The sequence below is a fragment of the Streptopelia decaocto genome, assembly GCF_964273445.1.
Source record: "Streptopelia decaocto genome assembly, chromosome: 5".
NCBI classification, from domain to species: domain Eukaryota; kingdom Metazoa; phylum Chordata; class Aves; order Columbiformes; family Columbidae; genus Streptopelia; species Streptopelia decaocto.
This window is the reverse complement of record NC_138659.1, coordinates 31,906,137-31,931,254: the sequence shown is the minus strand read 5'-3', so window position 1 is coordinate 31,931,254 and position 25,118 is coordinate 31,906,137.

The following is a 25,118-nucleotide window of genomic DNA, read 5'->3' as shown; positions in this document are numbered from 1 at the left end:
TTCAATTCAATTTTGTATCATTACAGGAAGATGCCTATTAGAGCTGATGGCTTCTAGTGACATAAAGCCTGATGGTGTCTTTTAGTGTTACAGACAATGTGATAATTTTAATTAAGGTTCGGGTTTGGGAGTCTGAGATGAGCTATTCTACAGGACCAAAAGAACAACGAGGAGAGTCAATCGGAGCAAGTACTTTATGTGGACTTTTTGTTGGATATAATGGAGGTCAGTATCAGCATTCTGGTCAGGAACAGGGCTGGGGAGCTTAAAGAAGTTACAAGCTGCTCTCTTATCGGATTCTCCACATCCCTCGGTGTTTTGGTAAGAGAGAGGAGTTCAGCTTTCCCTAGAGCGGGATCTAGAACCCTGAAATCAGAGCCCCTGGAACCGAGATTTGGGAAGAGGCTCAGCCTGGGTTACTGTTATGTTGTCCTGGGGCCATAATGCATCACAAGGTCACTCGTGTTCAACCTTCCCACAAATATTTTTGCCTTAACTGTAATGCAGCTGGGAATTGTGACTAAAATTAATGCCTCTTTGAACAACATTTTAATGTGAATTGTCAGTGTGGGAAAAGACTTGCTATCTGCAGTCCAAGAACTTAAGAAATAAGGTTATCCACATTATAATTCAAACTAAAAGTTCTTTTTCTAGTAGTTTTGCCATACGCCATAAGAGTTAAATGAAAACGTTATGTCTTTAAATGAAATCTTGCTGATTCTATGAAATTTTTAAAAACCCAGGAGATGTAAAAATGTATAATAAGATCATCCTAATTCATCCACGGCGCATATTTCCATAACATCAGTTAGTACTATGAATGGTGCATAGTTAGGTGTAAAATAAAGGTCAGAAGAGTTGGTTTCATGCTGTTGTGTCTGACTGTGCTATGTTGAAGCATCAGGTATTATAGTAACCTGAAAAACTGATCACAAGGATGTACGCAGTAGAAGTTGGAGTGAAGTATCACGTTTACTACATTACCACCAGCTTCTTGGCCTCTTACCTACCCAGGATGGTTCCCATCAAAGGCAGTGAATATGTCTGAGAAACCCCAAAAGAGTGGGACAGTGCTTTGAGGAATGCCAGCCCAATTTTCATACACTTTCCTTGGCATCCAGATGGCCATTTTCAGCAATAATCCAGATATTGAACCAGGGAGACATTTGATCTAACCTGGAGGGCATGAGAAAGTTCTTATAGATCCTTGTGTTTAGGAAGAAACACCATCCCATTGAGTTGAAGGTACTAAAAAAAAAGCCAGGTATTGATTCTGAGTAGGAAGAGTGAGATGAAAAGTCTAAGAATCAAAATGAATTTACTGTAGAATAAGGTGATTATAGAGAGTGCTGGTAAGTAGAAGCAACACTGCTGCAACAATTTGCAATTAATTTCTCTTCTAAACAGGGCCTTGGGTTTGGTTGGTTGGTTGGTTGGTTGGTTGGTTGGTTGGTTGGTTGGTTGGTTGGTTGGTTGGTGGAGGATTTTGTTACGTTCTGGGTTTTTTTTTGTTGTTGTTGCTGTTTGTTGCTGGGACTATCAGAGCATATGAGGAAGGCATGAAGCTCTGCTGGGTGTCTTGTATTCTGTTGGGAAGGGAAGAACCACAATCTCCCATCTTAGATTTCAAAAAGAGATCTAGAAAGAGAAAGAAATCTAAGAAATCTTTGTACTCACTTCTTCCTCCTTTTTTTCACTCATCTTCTCTGTCTGGACAGCAGGTTTGTTTCTCTGGCTGATCCACTGAGGTGAACAGTGAATTTTCGATCCTCAATTAATTGGGAAGCACATGCAGGATGCAAACAATACCAACAAGGGTATGAAGGAATATACACAGTCCTGGCTCCAGATGCTTGGGTGATTTACTCATAAAGATGGTTGTTGCTTCAAAAAACTCCTTTCTTTTCTTCTTCTGCTTCTTTAATTTATCTTTCCTGCTGTGCTGCATCCTGAGGAGTAACAGATCCTCTCTAAAATCTCATGCACCCCGCTTGAAATCGCCATTCGGCTGCTATGTTCATCAAGTCACGCACAGTATTATTTTGAAATAATCAATCTTTGCATAAAGGATGGCAAGATTAAATGAATTGGAAAGGGTTTTTTTTATAACGTGAAGCTATTCCAAAATTATGTTTTAATTATTTGCAAATCCACACTCTTGCAGAGAGTGTTTTATCTCACAGATGTACACTAAATCTACCATCTTGTACCATTTTGTCAAGTGAGCTGGAGATGTTTGTCTTTTTTACTAGATTAAAGATTCGGAAAATCTATTGTGCATTAGGATGAACAGTGGCCATATACTTTGTAAAAAAACTCCAACTTATTAAATATTTTTCATGAGTACAGGATCCAAAGTCTTTCCAAATCAGCACATTTGAATTTATATCTTCACTCTGTCACTTCTTTTCCTCATTTGACTTCTGGGTCTCTAAAAATATAACCTGCAAGTCGTTAACATGACCAAGGGGCACTGCGGGAGTGCTCAGCTGAAATTACACAGGGGGCATTTCATTAAGTACATTTTGGCTTAGGGTTTACATTTGCTGTTCAAATCTTTCGAACCACATATTAAAAGGCTTTTATTTTGCATGTGTTGCTCTTTTCAGCAGCAGTGAGCCATTAACTTTGTGAACGTTTGGCTTCTCTCAGGATTTCCGACATGCTCATGAGTACTTTGGAATTCAGTGTATCTGAAACATTTTGAGGTTGTTGTCCACATTTATTACCAAGTTTTCTTTCATTATACATTATATTGACCTTCTGGCTTAGGAAGAGTTGAGAAACCTCTTTCTTTTTTTATTTAAGAAAAGCAGTTCATGCCATTTTTCTAGTGTTACACTGGTAATACATTTATATTGCAGGCTATCAAAGTAACGCACCTAATCTTTTGTACTGTTTATTGTCGTTTATTGAAAAATATTAGTCTATCAATCAGCTGAAATAAAAGAAGAAAATAAAGTTTTTATGAAGGGTGGAAAAAAAGGAACACATTACATTCAAATGAGAAACCACTCAGGTGTATTTTGTTTTTTCCCAAGTAATAGCAAACAAGGTTTTTGTGTTTTTTTTTAAAACATGTCCTTTATCGTACCTTTCCAAGTGGAACTGAAAGCCGCAGGGAGAACCTGTCCCAGTACTTTTAAAACATATTGTAGCTCTCCTGCAATATCATGAATAAATGGAGAGACTTGTATTTTATTTCATATTTTTCAAATTATTTAGTGTAACTTACATTAGACTTAGAATTATAGACCCTTGTGACCACAGAGATCGTGTGGTCCCAGAAGTAAGATGAGGAATCAGACGTCAGGATTCCTCAGTTCTCCTCACTGGCTGCCCCTGTGCCCAAGGTGACTAAAATTTGGAGGTGAAAATTGTAATACAGGAGCTCACTTCTCTGAACTTACTTCGACACTTTGATACCCCAAGGGAAATAAATGATGCTCATCAAAAATGAGTTGGGGATGTCTCCAAGGATGGATTCTCCACAAACTCTCTGGGCAAACTGCTCCAGTGTTTGAAGGTAAAAAAGTGTTTCTTTATGTTCAGACTAACTTTTTTTTATTATAATTTTGTAATTTATGCCCCTTACCTCCTGTCCTGCCACCGGAAACCTCCGTTTCTGTCTTCACTGCCCTTCCTCATCAAGTATAATATTTATAAGCATTGATAAGACCCGCCCTGAGCCTTCTCCAGACTGAGCAGTCCCAGATCTCTCAGCCTTTCCCCATATGACACTTGCTCCAGTATCTTAATTATTCTCACTGGACTTGCTCAGTAACTCTCTTTTGCACTGGGAGGCCCACAGCTGGACAAAGGACACCAGATGTGGCGTCACCAGTGCTTGGCAGAGGGGAAGGGTCACCATCTCAGACCCTAATTAAGATATTCATCTTTCTGATGATAAGGCTAAGGATTCCACCTCCCCTTCTTACTCCACAGGGCATCGTTTTTACACCTATTTAGATGAAAAATAAGGGGGGGTTTACGTTCTTATTTTTATAGCTGACAAATAAAGCGAGTGGGAGTTTTGCTGTTGTAAGTCTTTTGCATGTCTGTGAGGAACTTCCCTGTATTTTGAGGTATACGCTGACATTCTTCGCATGCAAAAGTCAGGTTTTGAGTGGTTGGATGATTATTCCCAAAGATTTGGGGTGGTCATTTCTCTGGCTTATGGATTTGCCTAAAGAACTGTGATCCTCTTTAGTCCCTTTGCAGTCTTCCTCACTGCAGACTTTGAATAATCAATCCGTGACTGGATATATATTGATATATTCAAAGTGTTGAGGGCACAAACAGGCCTTAAGGGTCCCGCCCAGCCTCACGTGGCCTGGATCTCCATGCAGGGCCCTCAGCCCCGGCCCGAGCTGGACAACTTGGCACATCCCAGACATGAGCAAACTTTTGACTTGTGCAATCGCAAAGAGTCAACTAACCATTTCCAGCATGTTTGACCCCAAAAATAAGACTGTCTCCTTCCAGAGTGGTCAGCAATCAAACCCTGAGGTGACTGGCATGGGCGGCCTTGTGGCAACCGAAAATATCTTTGAAATTCCAGCACTGGTGACTTTATTGCAGTTCTGAGTAACCTCACCGTAAAGCAAAATAAGCTTTAAGATCTAACAGAGAGGCCTGGTACTCAGTAAGTGAGGTAAAGGATGTGTTCCAAAGAAAGAAAATATTAGAAAACAAGCTTAAAAATTTAAAGAACACATTCTTCTTTAAGATTAGCTTCCATCCATAATTAAAAGTTGTTAATATTTGGAAGCAGAACACCCTTCACATGATAAATACAAATGTTTTCTTGCTGGTTTTGGTTGTTTTCTTTGTTTTGTTGTCTGGTTTTTATCTATCTTCCTTTGCTCAAACAATAACTTATTCTCCTCCAAAGGACTGCTTGTTTCTACTTCCCGAATCCCATCCCACTGTAGCAGCCAGCTAGTTAGTCACAGCTCATAAAAGCACAGCCATGAAAGTACCATCACTGATGAACTATGAGAATTTTTAAATTAGATATGTTTAGTCACCATCCTCTGTGAATATTTCTTACACAAATATTTACACAGTGTAAGAATTGCAATGAACAAGCATGCTGGCATAATGCAAAAAAAAATATATATATCATTTGAAGAAGATTTTTTCTTATCTTTTTAGCTTTATAACCATTTTAGGAATATATATCCAAATCACAATTCTTACATAGAACTGAGTAGTTTCAATATGGTAGAAAAGAGACGTTTCTCGGGTGAACAAATTACAATTTAAAAATCAAATAATATTTGAAATCCTTTTCATAAATGGAATGTAACAAACTAGTAAATTGCCTTTTCCTATTGCATCTTTGGGTTTGTCGTTAATGGCTTCATGTGTGGTAATTTGTACTAAGCCATGGTAAGTATAGTTTAACAGGTTCTAAAAACTACCTGTAGTATTTGTGTGTGGAGTAAGAGTGTAGTACATGCAGCTTATGTAATCACTGAAAATCACAGTGCAAATGAGAATTCAATTAGATAATCATTTATCGCATCATTTGGGATACGTACATTTATTGAATTAAATTACTGCTTTATTCTCTTTTAACATGTTTTGAAAGATAATACAGCTTCTTTGGGAAACGTTAGACATATGTTCCATAACAAATCATGAACTTCCAGAATTTTTCTAGTGTTTTGGGCATGTAAATATTCAGTCGCCTTCTCCATCTCAGAGAAGAAGAAACCAGGGCACGGTGCAAAGGTTTAGGAGTTCACTTTTCCTACAGCTGTCTCCCAACCGCTGTTGGAATAAGTAGAATACTTCAGGGACAAGTGAATATATGTACGAAAGGAGACACATTTAGATGCCGGAATAAACATTCATGACACTTTTTGAGCACTTTGGAAGGCACTCGAAGCCACCTAATGCATAGCTGACCTGTCACACGAAGTGAATAAATCCTGGCTTCTTCAAAAATGCATGCTGTTGTTCTTCGAGAACTCCAGTACGCGGAAACTAGATGGTAATTTTAGTGCCTCTCGACACCACAATCCAAAGGTCAAAGTCTTCCCGTGGAACAAGAAGTTTTGCAGGTTCTGCAAAACATAATAACTGTAAAAAAAATCAGCCATTTCACTTGTACAAAATAGACTTGTAGCCATTGTTTGTATAAAATAGGAAAGACAAAAGTGTGCTACTCTTAGAGTGAAAATTTAAGTAACATCATCCCCTACTACTATCAGATCCACCTGTGTGTTGACGTATCCTTCAAGGAGCAGCAGCTCTTCAGGGAACTGATTGTGGGCAATAAAAGCCCAGTGTTTCCCCTGTCCATGGGTTTCTTGTTTAGCAGGTAGCAAAGTCCTTCCCTTATCCCAAAGGTCAGCAGGTTCGAGTCTTGTCGCTTTTGAGAGAGGTCACCAGTGTCCATAGCCCTCAGCATGCGCTCGTGATGCAGAAATGACATTTAGAAATCAATCTGGATGTCCCGCTCCACTTCTTCGTTGTGAGGTGACGAGTCTTTTCCATCTGTGTAATTCTCTCCTTTTCTCAATGCAACTCGGAGGTTCTGGTCAATTGGATCCAGAGCCCCCGATGTTCTTCCAAGCTTGCCAGGCTTCAGTCCCTCAGCTCATTGTATTTAAGGCTTCTTATTGCAGCACATATTGTTTTCTTTGGCTTTGCACAAGCAAGAACCTCATGGTCTCGAAGTGTGAATATTACTGACATGTTCCCCTATAATCTTTTTTGTACTTTCTCATCCTGGCAGTTCTTAAAAACCTACAAAATACAGACCACATTTCCTTTTACCATGCATAAGGGCACTTTCCTAATGCATGTAGTACACTTAGCTCCTTGTCTCTTGCTCCCAGATAATTAGAAATTTCCCTTTTTATATGGATAAATGGACCTTGCATGAGAAAATGTAAAAATGTATTGCAAAAATATGAAAACTGTGGTAAGGAGGTGATGTGGCAGTGGTAGGAAACGGTCAGGAAAGGACATTTCAGTCCCATCAAACTGGGATCCTGGAGAGATCTCTTAGTCCCATTGTGTTGCCCTGGCCACTGGCAGCTGGATATCCCTTTATTTGAAGATTTAGTATTAAACTTCAATGAAAATTCTGCTATAAATAAATGAAGATTGTGTGTGTGTGTTTTATATGAGGGTATTTTCTCCCCCTTAAATAAACAAATAGGACAGCATTAATACAGAACGCAGTATTTAGCAGTTAAAATCAAACTACCCTGTTTCCCTGAAAATAAGGCAGGGTCTTAGATTAATTTTTGCTCCAAGACATGCCTTTTTTTTTACATATACAGCTGCCTGAAAACTATTTAAATTGACTTTTAAAATGAACTGTAACTAGGGCTTATTTTTGGAGTAGGGCTTATATTTCAAGCATCCTCAAAAATCCTGAAGAATCATATTAGGGATTATTTTCGGGGTAGGTCTTATTTTGGGGAAACAGGGCACTGTTTTCTTTAGACTTCTGCTGCGGCCCCTGTGAAACAACATAGAAATTTCCAATCATATTTTAGCAGGCGTCTTTGCTGAAGTATTAGATTGAAATTAGTGCCAGTTAGAATGGAGAGAGAAGGAATGTAAAGGCATGTAAAATGTAAAGGTGAACATGACAGAATGGGAGAAGCACATTGGTTTGGTATTTTAATGGGACTGCAAAAGTAATTTGTAAATTATTTTGCTCATTTGAAACATTACGGATTGTGAAGTGTTGAGATACTAATAGTCTGGGCTATAATAGTTAGTATGGGGAATTTTGCATTACTCCAGTCTCTGATATAATGGGAGAAGTTTTTTATCTGGAAAATTGTAATTTATAATGACATATGCATCTCGTGTCCTGACTCGGAGAGAAAAAAAAATGTGAATAAATATATCTCACACCTTTCACTGGCACTAAAAGTTCATTTAAAACTAATTTTGAAAAATTCATTTCAAGAAAAGATTAAAGATCAACTCAAGCGCTTTTACAGGGGCTGAGGCACTTCACTCTGGAACAATATTACCTCACACAGGCAAGGAAATGAAATATATTGTGATCAACAGAGCTCCAACAGGCTGACAGAACCACAAAATTGTGTGGTTAAAATGACAGCTAAAATGGGACCTGGTACATTACCAGTTACGATCGTTCTCATCTTCTGCTTTTATTAAAACCTGCATTACAAGCATGAAACATTAGCATTTTAATGCCTATTTAAAAGAGAACTTTTTCTTTAAATTTGCTTTCCTTTGGACTTTTTTTTTTTTTTTAATTACAAGATAACGACTGACTAGACTAAATATTTTATTAAGCATATATTTTGGTGAGTAGTTTATGTTTCCCTTGCTATTATTCCCTTCAATGTACTTCTCTTGCAAGATGGGAGGTTGGGTCACTTGGCCTGGTTCCTCAGGACCTTCCTTAGGACCTTTATCCTGAGTAGTATTAGACTGTGCTATCAACAACATACAGGAATTTGGCTCTACATAGATATATTTGAGACGATACAGATTATATTATGTGTGCTATAGAGAAACCTGCTTTGTAAAATAGGAAATAAGCCACTGTTAAGAACTAATCACCCTGTGACATGGTCTAGGCCCAGGCCCACGTCGCACCAGACGCCTCCAGTTCAGTGCCTCCTCATTCCCAACCTGAAGCAAAAAGGTTCATTTTTGTTATCCTAACTCTTTTATGCACAAAGAGTGGGAGGAAAAATAGTCATTTTCCTGTGAAAATTGCAGTCTGTGGAAACGGTATTTTCAGGCGAAATTTTGCCTGGTTCCTCAGAGCTGAAGTCATCCAGGTTATCTGACTCATGATAATGTCATTAAACACAATTATACAGCAAGGGGGACCTGAGCAGGGAGAACGTGGATCAGTCCAAGGGCTCTCCAAGAAGAAGGATTTATCTGTGCTACTGATGGGAGATGAAATTGAGGAAATCAATTTTCTCCCCAGAAAGGGGGAATGGAAGGAAACAAAACCAAAAGGAGTCAGAGCTGACAGGGTGACGGGACTTAGGGGATGCTTGGGAAGAGCATTTGGGGATAGTGTGACTTCTATTATAGTGTGTTTGCAGAGGGTTGTGGAGATGTGGAAGATTCAGCTGGGATGCTTAGGGGAAGGACCAAAGGCAGGAAAAGAGAGATCAGGATGGACTGGAGAGGAAAATAGAGTAGTGCAGGAAAATAGAGGGAAAAGGGGCTACAAGGGAACAGTTTTGCGTAAACAAGCGCCGCTCAGCCGAGCCCTGTGCCTCATCATCACATTGCATTATACCCAATTCCCATCCTCTGCATGGTTGTGTTCCCTATTCTGCACCTTTGGGTCTGAACAAGAGCAAACTCCGGATGGAACAAGGTCTCAGGGTGGGCCCGGCAGAGAGGACTGCAGAAGTACGGGTTCCCTAAATTGGGTGACAACATGCAGGCACCTGGGGACAGCTACTGCACACCCTGAGGCCACTGGACAGACCCGTGTGTCTCTCTGCGAGTGTCACCTTGGAGAACGTGCTCAGTCGTGTTGGCTGGACCATCTGCTGCTCTTCCCTTATCCATAAATTCATGCTGACTGCTCTCTTTATCTTTCGTATATTTGGAAACAGTTTCCAGGATTATTTGCTGTCGCCTTTCCGGGGTTTGGGATGAGGCTGAGCAGCTGGGAGTCGCTCGGATCCTCCTTCTTGTCCTTCTTGAAGACAGCAGTGATGTTTGCTTCTTTCCCGTCATCCTTCCCCAATTGTCGTGGCCTTTCAAAGGTTCTCTGTGTATTAAACATAACACCAAGGTAGGACTGCAGAAACTTAGCAACTTGTTTCCTTTTAAAAGTTTAGAATCCTATTTCCTTGTTAAACTTATTAATATCTAACGAACCTGCTAATTTAGGGTGAGCATAATTAAGTTCTATCCAGCAGAGGCTTGTTAAGACACCAGATCTTTCCACTTAAGGATGTAAACTTTCTCTTTGTTCCTTTCACCCTTATCGGAGTGATGTTTTCATAATTATTTCATTATTCTCTTCTATTTTGAACAATGAACCCAAATAAGAAATAAAGATTCAGTTCAATTACCTGAGCTAGAGCTGGCAGGGGATGAAGTCAAGATAACAAAGTGCTGCTGTTCTTAACAGAAAGGAAGAGAAATCTCATAAAGGACATTGTTGCATTTTTTTCTGATGCACAAAGACTAGTCTAACAACAAGAGCTTACTAAATGAAAGTGGTAAATAAACTGATTCGGGGCTGAGCCTTCTAAAAATTATAAAATGTAGGAAATATCTCAGCGTCATTTAGAAATATTAAAAAAGAAACTTATTGTGACCAAAAGGTTAACTTATATTTTCAGCTGTGGGAAGAAGTGTTTAAAAGGTTTTGCTGCAGAGCACCGTGCCAGATCATCCCCCCCTGTTTCCCCGAAAATAAGACAGGGTCTTATACAATTCTTGCTCCAAAAGATGCACACTTTTTTACATGTATAGCTGCCAGGACACTATTTAAATTGACTTTTTAAATGAACTGTAACTAGGGCTTATTTCTGGAGTAGGGCTTATATTTCGAGCATCCTCAAAAATCTCAAAAAATCAGATCTACCAGGGTAGGTCCTATTTTCAGGGACACAGGGAAGTACTCTGCCCCCATAATTATACAACCCCTCTGTACAAAAAGTCATCTAAATATGTAATTGTTCTTGAAATGCTGAATTGTTGCATATTTCTTTTATTGTAAATGACACAGTCTCATTCTCAAGATTAGCACTACTATCTGCATGTACATGTATGCGTACATATATATACACACAGATACACTTTGTTTAAGGTGAATATATTTTTTCTTGTGTGTCAGTGCTGCTGTGAATAGCTGCACATAGTTTGCTCAATCTCGCAACATTTTTTGCAGTATATTTTCAGCCAATGTTTTCTATGAGCAAGCGTGCAAACCAAAAGCTGTATCATACTTCCAGATAAATGAGGAAGGGTTGCTGGAGATAGCTGGGAGAGATGTTTGTTGAGGCACAAAGATGTGTGTTGAGGTACCTGAGCCACAAATGCATAAGGCACTTCAGGCACAGACCTTTTCGGACAGAGAGAACGGAATCTATCCTGATATTTTGTAATGAAGGCGCCTCTGCTGTGCGCCAACCTCTCTTTGTCGCCGGCCCGACAATTATCGGAGTTATTCATGTGATTATGCTGTTTTGCAGCTAGACTGCTGCACAGAGGAATTCCAAAGCGTAGCTGAATCACGGTGAATGCAAAGGGAAAATCAAATACATGCAGAGAACAAAATAAATATGGTTGGCCTGACTGTGAAAATACTGTAAAATCCAACCAGCCTCTAAATAGTTTGTGAGTATACTGATTAAATAAGCATTTAATGTACATCATTTCACCTACTCAAATGCTTAATGGTATAATTCTACCATGTTCTTCCCACTCCCAGCTGGGACAACTTGGAATTTATACAGTAATTAAATGCACCCTATTTTAATCAGCCTATATATATATATACATATGGCACTGATAATCAGGTCATTTCCTTAATCCCTTTTTCAGCAGAATTTATCCACTAATTATCAGTTATTCTTTCTCGTTCTATTACACCTGCTCCAAGATAACAGTAGATTTTCTCTGGAGGAAAAAGAATTGGTCATAACCATGGCCCCAATTTAGGGATGTTTTTCAATTCGTACTATTGCATTTGACAGCTTCCCTGTACCCTAGGAATAAAAAGCCATTGGTAGAGGCACTTAACAGCAAAAAGTAAAATTAAGCAGGCAAATAAGGGAGATGTAATTGAGTTAAATCCTTATTTTGAGCTCAGGAATCTTTCCTAAGGGTAGCCTGTCAGCTCCTCAAGATGTAGAACAGGAGTACGAGGACACAGATCAGCCCTCGGGGAAAGAGCTTCAATTAGAGGTGGCCATGGATCGAGGTGGGATGTTGGCCCATGAAACCTTTTCCAAATGGCAATGGGACAGAGGGGGTCAACAACAGCAAGGATCCGGGAGGGAAGGGCTATTAAAAGATGGTTATGCAGCAGGAGGAAATGTTAACGAGTCAGAAATCACTACCAATAGCCATCAGGACTCTGCCTTCCTTCTGGCAAAGCAGAAAGGTCCCTTCTGAGGTCCCCGAGTGTAACGAGTGCGTGTTGAGACCAGTGAAAAATGGAATGTTCTACTCTTAAAGATCATTTTGCAGCGCGCCGATATACACGGCTCTACTTCAGGGTTGCCTTGCCAACTTGGAATTCACATCTTTAAAATCTGCTTGCTGGTGTGTCGTTAGTTATCTCTTTATCCATCACAGAGCGGGAGGAAGACGCCTGTGAATAGCACGCTGCATTATTACCTGAGCAAACAATCCCTGCCTTGCAAAGTTCATTACAGGCAGGGGCTGTGATTGCAGTTAACGCTGCTGCATTTAAAAAGCACCTTCTTTGTGTTTACTTGTCAGCTCCCTTGTTTCTGCACCATCCTTCCCCAGACAGAGGAGCAAATGTCATCCCGTAAACAATGCGGGAGCACAGAACCCACTGACATTGGCAGCTTTAGCATTCGTAACGAGCTTTCCTCGTTACCGTGTCTCCGAAATTCAAGGGCACGCCAAAAGCGAGCGGCGTGTTTACCAGGAAGGCTATTGACACTTATTTATTACACTGCCTGTGGAAGCAGGTTAATATTTCAAATAATACAAATTAATGGGGGTGTCGTTCCTCAGCTCGGTTATAAAATATGCTAAAATGGTCAACGGGTTTCTCATGCATCACCGGCGGGGGAACGTGGGTTGCAGAAAGGTGAGAGAAAGAGAATTTCCAGAGCAGGTTTCTGCAGTGAATAATTTAACCATATGGCTGTTTGGCTTGTGACCCAATTCACTGACAGGGTTGTCGGGTATTTTATGCTGCACCTGGAGTAGAGACTGAAAAAATGGCATTTTACTACAAGCGGGAGACAGAAGAAACACCACAGGCTGACAAATTCTCTTTATTACTTTCAATTCTTTTGAAAAAGTTCTGTGAAAATTCAGGGGTTGTTGAATCCATAGCAATAATTTTGTGCTGATCAGAGCTGGGAAGGCAAAGTAAAATCTTTCAGGGAGAATTAGAGCAATCGTTATAGACTAAAACTTGCATATGATATTAAATATATAAATAGTATTTTTTTTTCTCATTGTGTAAAGAGATAGCCCATTTAAAACAAGACAGACCATCCTTCTATGTCCATATAACTTTCTTTGTTAAAAAGCACAGTCTTGGTTAACAGATTTAATTATTTTACCTCGCACAAATGCACGGTATACAAAGAGATGTAGCCATCCAGATAATAAGGCCATAAAAGATGTAAGTCACAAAATAAAATGTCTTCTTTTGTTTTCCATGTCCTCTCTTCCAAAGAAATAATCGCAGGCAATACAAAGAGAAGATAAACACAGAATGTGGTTAAAAGTGAAACGGGAGATAAAGAAAATATTTGCTTGCTGAGATATTGCCACCTGATACAAAAGAGAAAAAATTGGGCTTTCAGGATTGTATTGACTGAAATATTTACCTTATTTTTTCTGCCATCAGACTTACTGCGTGAACAGAATTTGGTGTTCATTAAAGCAGTAGCATGTTCTGCTTTTTCAGATAATTCTGCGTAATCTTCCCTTGAACCGTGGAAACAGTAAGTCGTGCTAGATGTCATGAAAATACCAACCAGAGCAAGTATCTTGCTTTTCCTTTGTCTTCTTTACGCTGTTGGCATCACAACACTCTTGCGGTTGTACACTTTTTTGGTTGTTGTTGTTACTTGATGTTTTTACATAATTTGGCAGAATTAGCAGTTGATGTGTTTGCGAAAATCACGTCACACCCATGAAAATGCAGCTGTCGCTGGGGCAAGAATGTGCCGTCCACTGTAACAGCATGAGTAGCGGAGGATAAACAAGTGAAAAATAGCTCGATGTCGGGGCTGAGAAGAACCTGCTGGAACTGAATTACCGAAATGAGCGGGTGTGGAAATAGATCTGCCTCTCATATAGTCACATCGCGTGTGGGTGGTTGCCATTGAATTGTCTGCTCTTCTGTCGTAGAGAACTCCCTTTGCCGAATACTGAACGCTAAATCATCAGAGAATTTTAAAAAGATGCACGTAGGCTGAAAATTGAACCTGTATTTGAGCTGTGGTATAAATGCTCCAGTAGTTCATCCTGTAAATATTCCAACAGATAAAACTTCAACAGGAAGAGTTGATCTAAACGTTCCTCATAGTGTGCATTTCCCTGTGAAAAAAAAAGTCTAATATGCTTTACTAAACTTGAAAAAGGCAAATATTGTGGATTGCTAAGGACAGTGCCATCAGTGGATCACTAAAGCTGGAAAGATAGATGTCAATGTGCCTGCTGACGAGGATTGTCCTCGAGGCACTAGTGTTTGGAAGAAGATATCCTGCATCTTCGAGCTATAGTGGAACAGGCACAAGGCTCCTCAGAACCACAGGCAAAATTGACTTTTTTTGCTACTTTGCATCCTTTCAGCACTGAAGTTTATTTTTGTAGACAAGATTCAACCAAGATTACATACAAGAGAGTGATTATTGCAAGGCAGGGCTGCCAAGCTCATTGTCACCAAGGCCACATCAGCCTAGTGGTCGCCTGCAAAGGGCCAAATGTCACTTGAGGCCTGTGTCAATGTAGGAGGAGTTACATTGATACAGGCCTAAAACGACATTCGGCCCTTTGCAGGTGACTTCACCTGACTCAGAAGCTTTAGAAGAGAGAACAGAGAAGCTGGGTAAGAAGTACTTTGGGACATTTTGAGGTTTTTGAAGTCTGCCGTGAGGAAAGTCTAATCCTGTGCAGCAATATGAGTGGTGGCCCTTAGGGACCAGTACCATTTAATATCTTCATCAATAACACAGACAGTGGGATCAAGTGCTCTCTCAGCAGATTTTCAGATGCCACCAGGCTGAGTGGTGCAGGTGACACACCTGAGGGACAGGATCCATCCAGAGGGACATGGACGTGCTCAGGAAGTGGGGCCATGTGAACATCATGAGGTTCAATGAGGCCAAGTGCAAGGTCCTACACCTGGGTTGGGGTGACCCAGGTTGTACCAGTCCAGGCTGGAGATGGATGGGTAGGTGGGTGGGTGGATGGATGGATGGATGGATGGATGGATGGATGGATGGACAGATGGATGGATGGATGGACGGATGGGTGGGTGGATGGATGAATGGGTGGGTGGATGGATGGATGGATGGATGGATGGATGGATGGATGGATGGATGGATAGAAGGATGGCTCGGTGGATGGATGAATGGATGGATGGATGGCTTGGTGGATGGATGGATGGATGGATGGCTTGGTGGATGGATGGATGGATAGATGGATGGATGGATGGATGGATGGATGGATGGATGGATGAGTGGATGTATGTATGTATGGATGGGTAGATGGAGAGCAGCCCTGTGGATGACTTGGGGATGCTGGGGGGTGATAGATGGGACAAGAGCCACCATGTGTGCCTGAGGCCCAGAAGGCCAATCATATCCTGGGCTGTATCCCCAGCAGGTGGAGGGAGGGGATTCTGCCTCTCTGCTCTGCTCTGGTGAGAACACCCTGCAGTGCTGGTCCAGCTCTGGGTACTCAGCACAGAACACACATGGAGCTGCTGGAGAGGGGCCAGAGGAGCCACAGAAATGACCGGAGGCTGGAACAGCTCTGCTGGGGGACAGGCTGAGAGAGTTGGGGTGTTCAGCTGGAGAAGAGAAGCTCCGGGGACACCTTAGTGTGAACTTTCTGGACTCAAAAGGGGCCAATGAGAAAGGTGGGGACAGACTTTTGAGCAGGGCTGGTTGTGATAGGACAAGGGGTAGCAGCAGAGGTTAGAAATTCAGCGAGTGAGCTGAGACCTCCTCCTGGCTGTCCCAGGGACTCTGATACTGGGCGAGACCCTGCTGTAATTTATTTATTTGAGCAAAGCATCTGCCGTTGTCTCCACATCCCGGGGCAGGACACGGTGCACAGGGGGTGCACAGCGCTTGGGGTTGTGTGAAGGCCCAGCCAGGGCCAAGGTGTCAAACCTACACATGTACCACTCATCTCACCACCAGCAACAACCATTCATCTTGCAGATTATAGATTATGGGATGGAAGAAGCAAGCAAAAAAAAGAATGACATGAGAACAGTGCCCTGCAAATGCACTTTGAGCACTGAAACTGGAATCACCCTCTGAGGGGAATTATTTTGACTTTTCAAGGATTAAGCCTTGAAGGAATAAGCGCCCTCCTCCTCACACTACCCTTGCAATAGTAAAATATTTTGAGCAGTGCAACAAAGCACATATACCCTGTTTATTTAAAAGTTCTCTTCCGTTAGTGTGCGAAAACCAAGTTTCAGGCTGTTCGTTTATGAAAGCGGAGAGACCTTTTTCCACAATGTGCTAATTCGCAACAACCTATTAAGTTGCACCACAGGCTCCGTTGTGTGCTTAGACACAAATTGCTGAGAGAAAATGTTTTAGCGCATTTCATTTCCATGTATTCAGTTGCAATATATTTACAATTCTGTGGATTATGAGGTAGATGTAAATAAGTTTCCCCTTTGTATATAAGTAAGCCCTTTGTGGTGTATTTCCTTGCTGATTGAAAGTAAATGGATAGCAACGTTACAGTGCTGCGAATCATAATTTATGCCTCAATTTCAAAATGAATCAGAACATATTGTTATAGAATAAACAGCACAGCTCAGTTTGAGGCTTTCTTGCTCTTTCGGGTGCTGGAAGTGCTGCAAAGCGCTCCCGAATTCAGGCAGTGCCTCCCTTCAGAGGAGTTAATAAACCCAGGTTCTTTCTCCCCGTCTCTGGGATTAGGCTAAATCCAATTGCATCTTTCAAAACAAATACAGCCGCTGGTTAAACATCCTTTCTGATGTATGAGAAAAGTAAGAGACTCGAATTGCTCATGTCTTATCAAATCCAGTTAAAACACAGGAGCCTTCGAGGTCTCTAATCTTAAACCCTTAACAGGTACAGAAGATGCTCATAAAAGCCAGAAAGCAATTTCTGACATGGAATGTGGGCCCTTCCCCCTCACTCTTTGAAATGTAATCAGTGTTAAGGGAAGTTCTTTTCTAGGTCATTTTAATCACTAAACCAAGAGTAACAAAAATCATAATTCAATTGATCTGTCTTTGTCGTGCATTACTGACTTTCTTTTCAGCTCAAGTTGAATCAAGATCATCCCTGGTCAATCCTGTTGACACACACTCCTCTACTAATCATATTTAATGAAAATTGCAGGGATATCAAAATCATTTATAAGATACAGGGGAAAAAAAAGAGCCTTTCTCACCAAGGACAAAACATGACATCTCCAGGTGTCACTGACTATGCTGCATATAAAAACAACCTATTTTTAAAGCTTATTTTGTTTCTGCAGGATACATAATGAATGATCCCAATTTAAAGCATGTCAGATTCAAAGGACGTGGGCCAACTTATTATATGCATAAGGGATACATAATATATAGGAAATACTCAGATAATGTTGTTTATGGCATAATTTTACATATTATTTCTCAGAAGTATATTTTTACAGGGAACAGTCAGATCTTCTTCTCAGTAAACCAAGTGGCATCCTATGAAGACAATTATGCTGCTGAAGGACACCGGTCCATCATGTTTTAATTTCTCTTCACTATCCAAAGTGATTAGCTTCAAAAACAGTTTTCCACTTTCATTTGAGATCTTTCCTGCACTAGCTCTCATTTCTTTGTTACAGTTTCCCAGTAAATCCAGGTCATTTCTAGACCGTGCATATAAGTCAGACTGAGGCACTCAGTGCCTTTTTGCCCAAGAATTCAGCAAAAAGGTCTGGCCTAAAGTCTCCTGGGCCCTGAGCCGAGGAGCAGAGTCTATGGGATGAAGCTCTACCCAGAGTCGGGGAAGATAAAATGAGGGCACATGTAATCAGATTGAATATGCTCAAGTTCTGGAGGTGCTGAGGGATCTGGCTGATGTTGCAAGGCTGTTCTCTATCATCTCCATCACTCCTGAGATCATGGGAGGCACAGAATGTAGACTGGAGAAAGACAGGTGTCCCATATACCTGTAGGAAAGGCCAGGAGGACTGAGGAAAGCGTTAGCCTGTCAGCTTCTCCTCCATTCCTGAGGAAGTTATGGAACACAGCTGCATCAAGTCTCCTCTCACATATCCATGCATGCAGAACCACTGAATCATAGAATCATTCTGGTTGGAAGAGACGCTCAAGGCCATCGAGTCCAACCATAACCCAACTCTAGCACTAAGCCATGTCCCTAAGAACATGCTGAACGGTTCAAGACTTGGAAGAGCGAACATGGATCTTCTAAGGGCAAACCAAACCTGGTCTGATGGCTTTCTGTGGTGAAACAAGTGGCTACAAGGGAAGAGCAGTAGATGTTGTTGGCTTTGTTTTACAGCAAGGCCATTGACAGAGCCTCCCATAAAATCCTTCCAGCCAAATTGGAGAGAGATAGGCTGGACAAGGTCATAAGTTGGGTCAAAAATGGACTGGAGCAAGTTTGTAGACCATGTCACACTGGGATGTGCCCTGACACGCTGTAGGGCAAGGCTGCTATCCCAAGGGACCACAACAAGGCCTCAAGTTGCACCAGGGAAGGTTGAGGTTGGATGTGGGGAACAATTTCTTCCCCAAAGGGCTGTGGGGCATTGGAACAGGCTGCCCAGGGCAGTGGTGGGGTCACCATCCGTGGAGGGGTTGAAAGGACGTAGAGATGAAGCTCTTAGGGACATAGTTCAGTGCTAAATTTAGGTTATGGTTGGACTTGATGATCTTAGGGGTCTCTTCTCCCCACTTGGGGAAGCATCCTTCTTCTCAATCTGATCCTTGTGAGACTGTCTCTGAAGTGCCATGTCCACTTTTGCGTACTTGCTACAAGACTGATTTGGACATATCACAGTGATAATGAGCAGGCTGGAAAATATGACAAATAAAGAGGGGCTGAGATATCTTGGTCTTGTCAGCCTGGAGAAGAGAAGGCTTGAGGGACAGCTGATTAATGTGTAGGAGAGACAGATGTACAGAGCTGTGCAGCAGTAAGAAAAGAGGCAACAGGCCCAAGCTGGAACGTGGAAAAGTCTGATTACATAATAGGGAAATACTCTTGCCATGCGGGCGGTCAAATATTGGCAGAGATTTCTCAGAGATGATGCGGAATATCCATCCTTGGAGACAGCCCAAACTCGGACGGAGCAGGCCCTGAACAACCTTCTGTAACTGCACCTGTTTTGATGGAGAGACTGGACTAAGTGACCTCTGGAGATCCCTCCCCACCTATAATATCACCCTCTGTCTCCCAGGTCTGGCACCAGACTCACAAAGCGTGATTGTTTTTCCCAGATGGAGTAGGAAAGAAAGGAGAAGAGGGAAAATCTGTTAAAAAGCACGTGTCTGGGTTACCGGTTCTTTGACATTACCTTTCAATCACTAGCCAGAGGCCATTATTTCTGCTTGTCTGAGTACCCTTGATGTGTATTAGGAGAAAAAAAAATATAAAATGTCTACAATGCTTTTCCAATGAGAAAATGTGATGATAGGATGCCCTTGTCCTATTTTCCTGTGAAGTTTCTTAACTTCTTTTACTTTCCGTTCCAAAATATCTATGACTTTGTCCAGTACGCATTTAAATTAGAAGAATAAGCTGTTGTTAAACTGCGTCTTGTCAAATTCTTGCAAGATCATAGAAAAAAAGAGACAGACTGTTGCATTTTCTCCTTCCCCACATGATTCGGAGCAACACGGAAAATCTTGCATGACAGCAATAGCAAAGTCATGCCTTGATGAGAGAGGTCAGAGCCTTTGGAACAGTAACTGGATCTGCATCTTAACAGCTGAAAATAGCATTCAAAGGAAAGGCAAATCCATGAATAGCTTGTAAACTCCTCAAAGCTTGATTAAGGACCTGAAAGTGCCTAATTTTATTTAATATCCTGCCCGCTTCAATCCATCTTTTACTCATCTAAGCAACTGCCCGTATCAGAATCATATTCTGTGTCCTTGGAAAACACAAGTTAAACCTCTTAGCAGAGCAAAAAGGAAAAGCTAAAATTAAAAGCTCTTCTCCCTCGATCTGCATGTACACCTGAAAAGCTGTTGACATGTTGGGATTAGAGTATAAGTCTAAAGTGTGTTAAAACTACACATCTGGGATTTTAAATGCGGGTGTTTCAGGTGACTTGATGAACTCTGAGTGACAGCTCTGAATCTTTGCCTAACAGGAAGCTGGTGGTAAATTAGTCTCTTGAAATCTGACAGAAATGATCAAAACTCTTGAGTTCGAAGGAATTTTTACAACTGCATTTTGCTGCGTTGCGTGAATGTGTGTGGAACAGCCTGTGATGCACTGGTTTCATTTTCCTTTATTATTTCCTCATTATTTTAAGGTTAATTCTCTATTTACTGGTGAGTGGAAGTGTTCCAACCATTTGCTTCTACACACAAAACCACTGTCCCCCATCCCATGGATGGATGGATGGATGGATGATGGATGGATGGATGATGGATGGATGGATGGATGGAAGACCTTTTTGGAAGCTTTCTGATCCCTTTACTAAACACAGGAAATCCCTAATGATGTCCCCGGTGGGCTGTGTTGGTTTAGTGCCTCCATGGGAAGACCTGCTCCCATGGCAAGACAGTTTCCAACGCTGAGCTCATAACCAGAGCGACCGTGGCCGACTACTCCCTGCGGCATATCCGAAGAGGCAGAACTTGCACACAGTGGAAAGCTGAAGAAGTTTTTATCCAGTTTTATACTTCCCTTATTTTAGGATTCTCTGAGATTGTAAGAAATTGCCAGTGTGTATGTGAATCTTTGATTCCAAGCATTCAATTTCTATTGGAGGGTGGTGGGACATCCTCAAGACATTGTCTTCCAGCTGTGTGCTATGACATCAGCAACTGAGGAGTCACCAGGTAGATCTGGAGCTCATAAAATCCTTTATGATAGGTAAGACAGAGCAGAGCTGAGGACCTTGCCACATTTTCAGATTTTCCACTTTACTTTTGCCTCTTAACGTCTTTACTGACACACACAGTAGCTGTATAAATAGACACATAAAGCTGGTGCGAAAACAGTCTGGTCCGGGTATGTCTGTATCTTCTTCACGTTGAAGCACCGGCGGGGTTCAGCCGACCACGAGGTTCAGCAGAGATCAGGAAGCTCAGAGGGAAACGTACAGGGACAGCGTGATTCCCGGCGGGTCCCGATCCCCGCAGCCCCGGCAGCCATTGCGGGAGAGCGGCTGACGTGGCGGGGGGCGTTCCCACGGTGACGGCGACCACAGCCCCTCCCCTTGCCTTGAAAAAGCCTTTGGGAGGGCAGCGACCAGTGCTGCCCACCAGGTGCAGGGAGGAGCAACCAGCTTGTGTAGCGGGCGAGTCCCACCCGCACTGTGCTGCAGCAGCGGGTGTGGGAGCTTGTGCAGCACGGCGCAGAGAGCACTTGTCAGCCCCTCTAACTTATTGCCAGCGTCCCAGTCTGCTGACGACCATGGTCGCCTCCAGGAGGACAGCTTGTCTCAAACAGATGGTGACAACGCAGACTGAGGTTCTGTCCTGAACAGTGGCTGTTCAGGTCTCTGCAGGGAGTGCCAGAGGCTGCTGCTGCTGGGGGAGGGAGGCCAGCACTCCACCTGTGTGAGGTGTGAGCAGGTGCAAGACCTGCTCGACATGGTTGTGAAACTGAAGGAGGAGGTTGAGACGCTGAGGACCATCGGGGCGTGCAAAAGGGAGATCGACTGGTGGAGTAACACCCTGACGTGCCAGTCGGAAAGGCCCCAGGGAGGTACCCCCAAAAGGAGATGGACCTCCTGCCCTCTCGGACAGAGGCGGAAGTCCTGAGACGGCCCCACCCTTGTCGCTGTCGGGCAGAGGTAGGGGACCTAAAAGACGACGAGGGTTGAAGCGTATTCCGGTTCAGCGTCACGGGCAGCCCCCCTCCCTGCCTGCTTTGCCTCCCCAGGTGCCCCTCCGTAATAGGTTTGAGGCCCTGGATCTTGAAGAGGTAGGTGAGGAGGTGGTGCCCAGACTGCCTACAAGATCACATAGGAAGAGGCGGTTGACTTCACAACTTAAGACTGCCTCTGATAAGAAAGAAAGAAGGGTGATTGTAATAGGAAATTCCCTTCTGAAAGGAACAGAGGGCCCAATATGCAGAGTTGACCCTCATCTTAGGGAAGTTTGTAGTCTGCCTGGAGCCCGGATCAAGGATATCGCTAGAGAGCTCCCCAAACTGGTGCACTCAACAGACTACTACCCGCTGCTGGTCTTCCAGACAGATGGGGAGGAAGCTGCTTCCCATAGTCTGAGGGGAATGAAGAACGATTTCAAGGTCTTGGGAAGGATGGTGAAAGACTCAGGGGCTCAAGTGATCTTCTCTTCACTCCTTCCATCTTCAAGTGACGATGTGGGATGGAATAGGAAAATTCAGTCTCTAAATGGTTGGCTCCAAGACTGGTGCTACAGGCAGGGCTTTGGATTTTTTGATAATGGTTGGTTTTATAAGACACCAGTCCGGACACTGTCACGCGGGAAAGGTTTATCTCGTAGGGGCAAAAGGATGCTGGGGCAGGAATTAGCTGGGCTCATTTGGAGAGCTTTAAACTAGGCTTGAAGGGGGATGGGGTTGTAGCTGGGCTTGTCCCAGTGGGGCTGCATTCTAAAACTGATGAGGACCGGGTGGCCTCCTATGCCCCTAGGGAGAAACTGGTGTGCTCTGCTCGCTCCCTGAAATGCCTGTACACCAATGCGCGCAGCATGGGGAATAAGCAGGAGGAGTTAGAATCCTATGTTCGGTCAGGAGATTATGATCCAGTGGCAATTACAGAAACATGGTGGGACAGCTCACATGACTGGAATGTGGTCATGGATGGCTATGCCCTTTTCAGGAAAGACAGGCCAGCCAGGCGTGGTGGTGGAGTTGCTCTCTGTGTGAGAGAGCAACTACAATTTACTAAATTCTGCCCAGGAGCGGATGACGAGTGGGTTGAGAGTGTATGGGTCAGGATTAAGGTGGCAGGCTGGCAGGGCTGACACTGTTGTGGGCGTCTGTTACAGGCCACCAGATCAGGCTGAGGAAGGTGATGAGGCCTTCTATGGGCAGCTGAGAGTGGCCTCGCAGTCACAGGCCATGGTTGTTGTGGGTGATTTTAACTTCCCTGATGTTTGCTGGAAGGACCATTCAGCCAGCCAGCCACAGTCCAGGAGGTTCCTCCAGTGCATTGATGAGAACTTCCTCATGCAGATGGTGGAGGAGCCGACTAGGAGAGGTGCACTGCTGGATCTCATCCTCACTAACAAGGAGGGTCTGGTCGAAGCAGTAAAGGTTGAGGGCTGCCTGGGTTGCAGTGACCACGAGATGGTGGAGTTCAGCATCTCGTGTGGCAGGAACAGAATAACAAGTAGAATTGCAACCCTGGACTTCAGCAGGGCTAACTTTGGCCTTTTCAAGCAATTGCTGGGGGAAATCCCATGGGCAAGACTGCTTGAAGGAAAAGGGGCCCAAGATAGCTGGGTGGCATTCAGAGATTGCTTCTTCCACGCTCAGGATCAGAGCATCCCCACACGTAGGAAGTCAAGGAAGGGAGCCAGGAGGCCTGCGTGGTTGAATAGGGATGTGTTGGGTATGCTCAAGCAGAAGAGGAGGGTTTACAGGTCATGGAAGCAGGGGCTGGCCACTCGGGAGGAATATAAGGCTGCTGTTAGAGGATGTAGGAAGGCAGCTAGGATAGCCAAGGCCTCCTTAGAATTACAGCTGGCAAGAGGGGTCAAGGATAGCAAAAAGAACTTTTTCAAATACATAGCAGATAAAACTAATACCAGAGGCAATGTAGGCCCACTGATCAATGGGGTGGGTGCCCTGGTGGCAGAAGATACAGAGAAGGCAGAATTACTGAATGCCTTGTCTCTGTCTCTTGTCTCAGAGGCTGTCCTGGGGAGCCCTGTACCCCTGAAACCCCGGATGAAGCCAGGTCAATGGAGGAGTTTGCTTTAGTCGATGAAGACTGGGTTAGGGAGCAATTAAATAGTCTGGACATTCATAAATCCATGGGTCCAGATGGGATGCACCCGCGGGTGCTGAGGGAGCTGGCTGAGGTCATTGCTGGACCGCTCTCCATCATCTTTGCCAAGTTTTGGGAAACGGGAGAGGTGCCCGAGGATTGGAGGAAAGCAAATATCACTCCAGTCTTCAAAAAGGGCAAGAAGGAGGACCCGGGTAATTATAGACCGGTCAGCCTCACCTCTGTCCCTGGGAAAGTAATGGAACAGCTTGTCCTTGGTGCCATCTCAAGGCATATCAGGGATAAGAGGGTTATTAGGGGCAGTCAGCATGGCTTTACCAAGGGTAAGTCATGCTTGACCAACCTCATAGCCTTTTATGAGAATGTAACAAGGTGGATGGATGATGGCAGAGCGGTGGATGTGGTCTACCTTGACTTCAGTAAAGCCTTTGACACAGTCTCCCACAGCATCCTCACAGCTAAGTTGAGGAGGTGTGGTCTAGACAATAGAGTAGTGAGGTGGGTTGCAAACTGGCTTAAGGAGAGAAGCCAGAGAGTGGTAGTCAATGGTGCGGAGTCTAGTTGGAGGCCAGTATCTACTGCAGTGCCTCAGGGGTCAGTACTGGGGCCACTATTATTCAATATATTCATTAACGATTTAGACGAGGGAACAGAGTGTACTATCAGCAAGTTTGCTGATGACACCAAGCTGGAAGGAGTGGCTGACACTGGAAGCTGTGCTGCCATCAGAGACCTGGACAGGCTGGAGAGTTGGGCGGGGAATAACCTAATGAAATTTAACAAGGGAAAGTGTAGAGTCCTGCATCTGGGCAGGAACAACCCCAGGTTCCAGTATAGGTTGGGAGATTACATATTAGAGAGCAGTGTAGGGGAAAGGGACCTGGGGGTCCTGGTGGACAACAGGATGACCATGAGCCAGCACTGTGCCCTCGTGGCCAGGAAGCCAATGGCATCCTGGGGTGTATTAGAATGGGGGTGGTTAGTAGATCGAGAGGGGTCCTCCTTCCCCTCTACTCCGCCCTGGTGAGACCACACCTGGAATATTGTGTCCAGTTCTGGGCCCC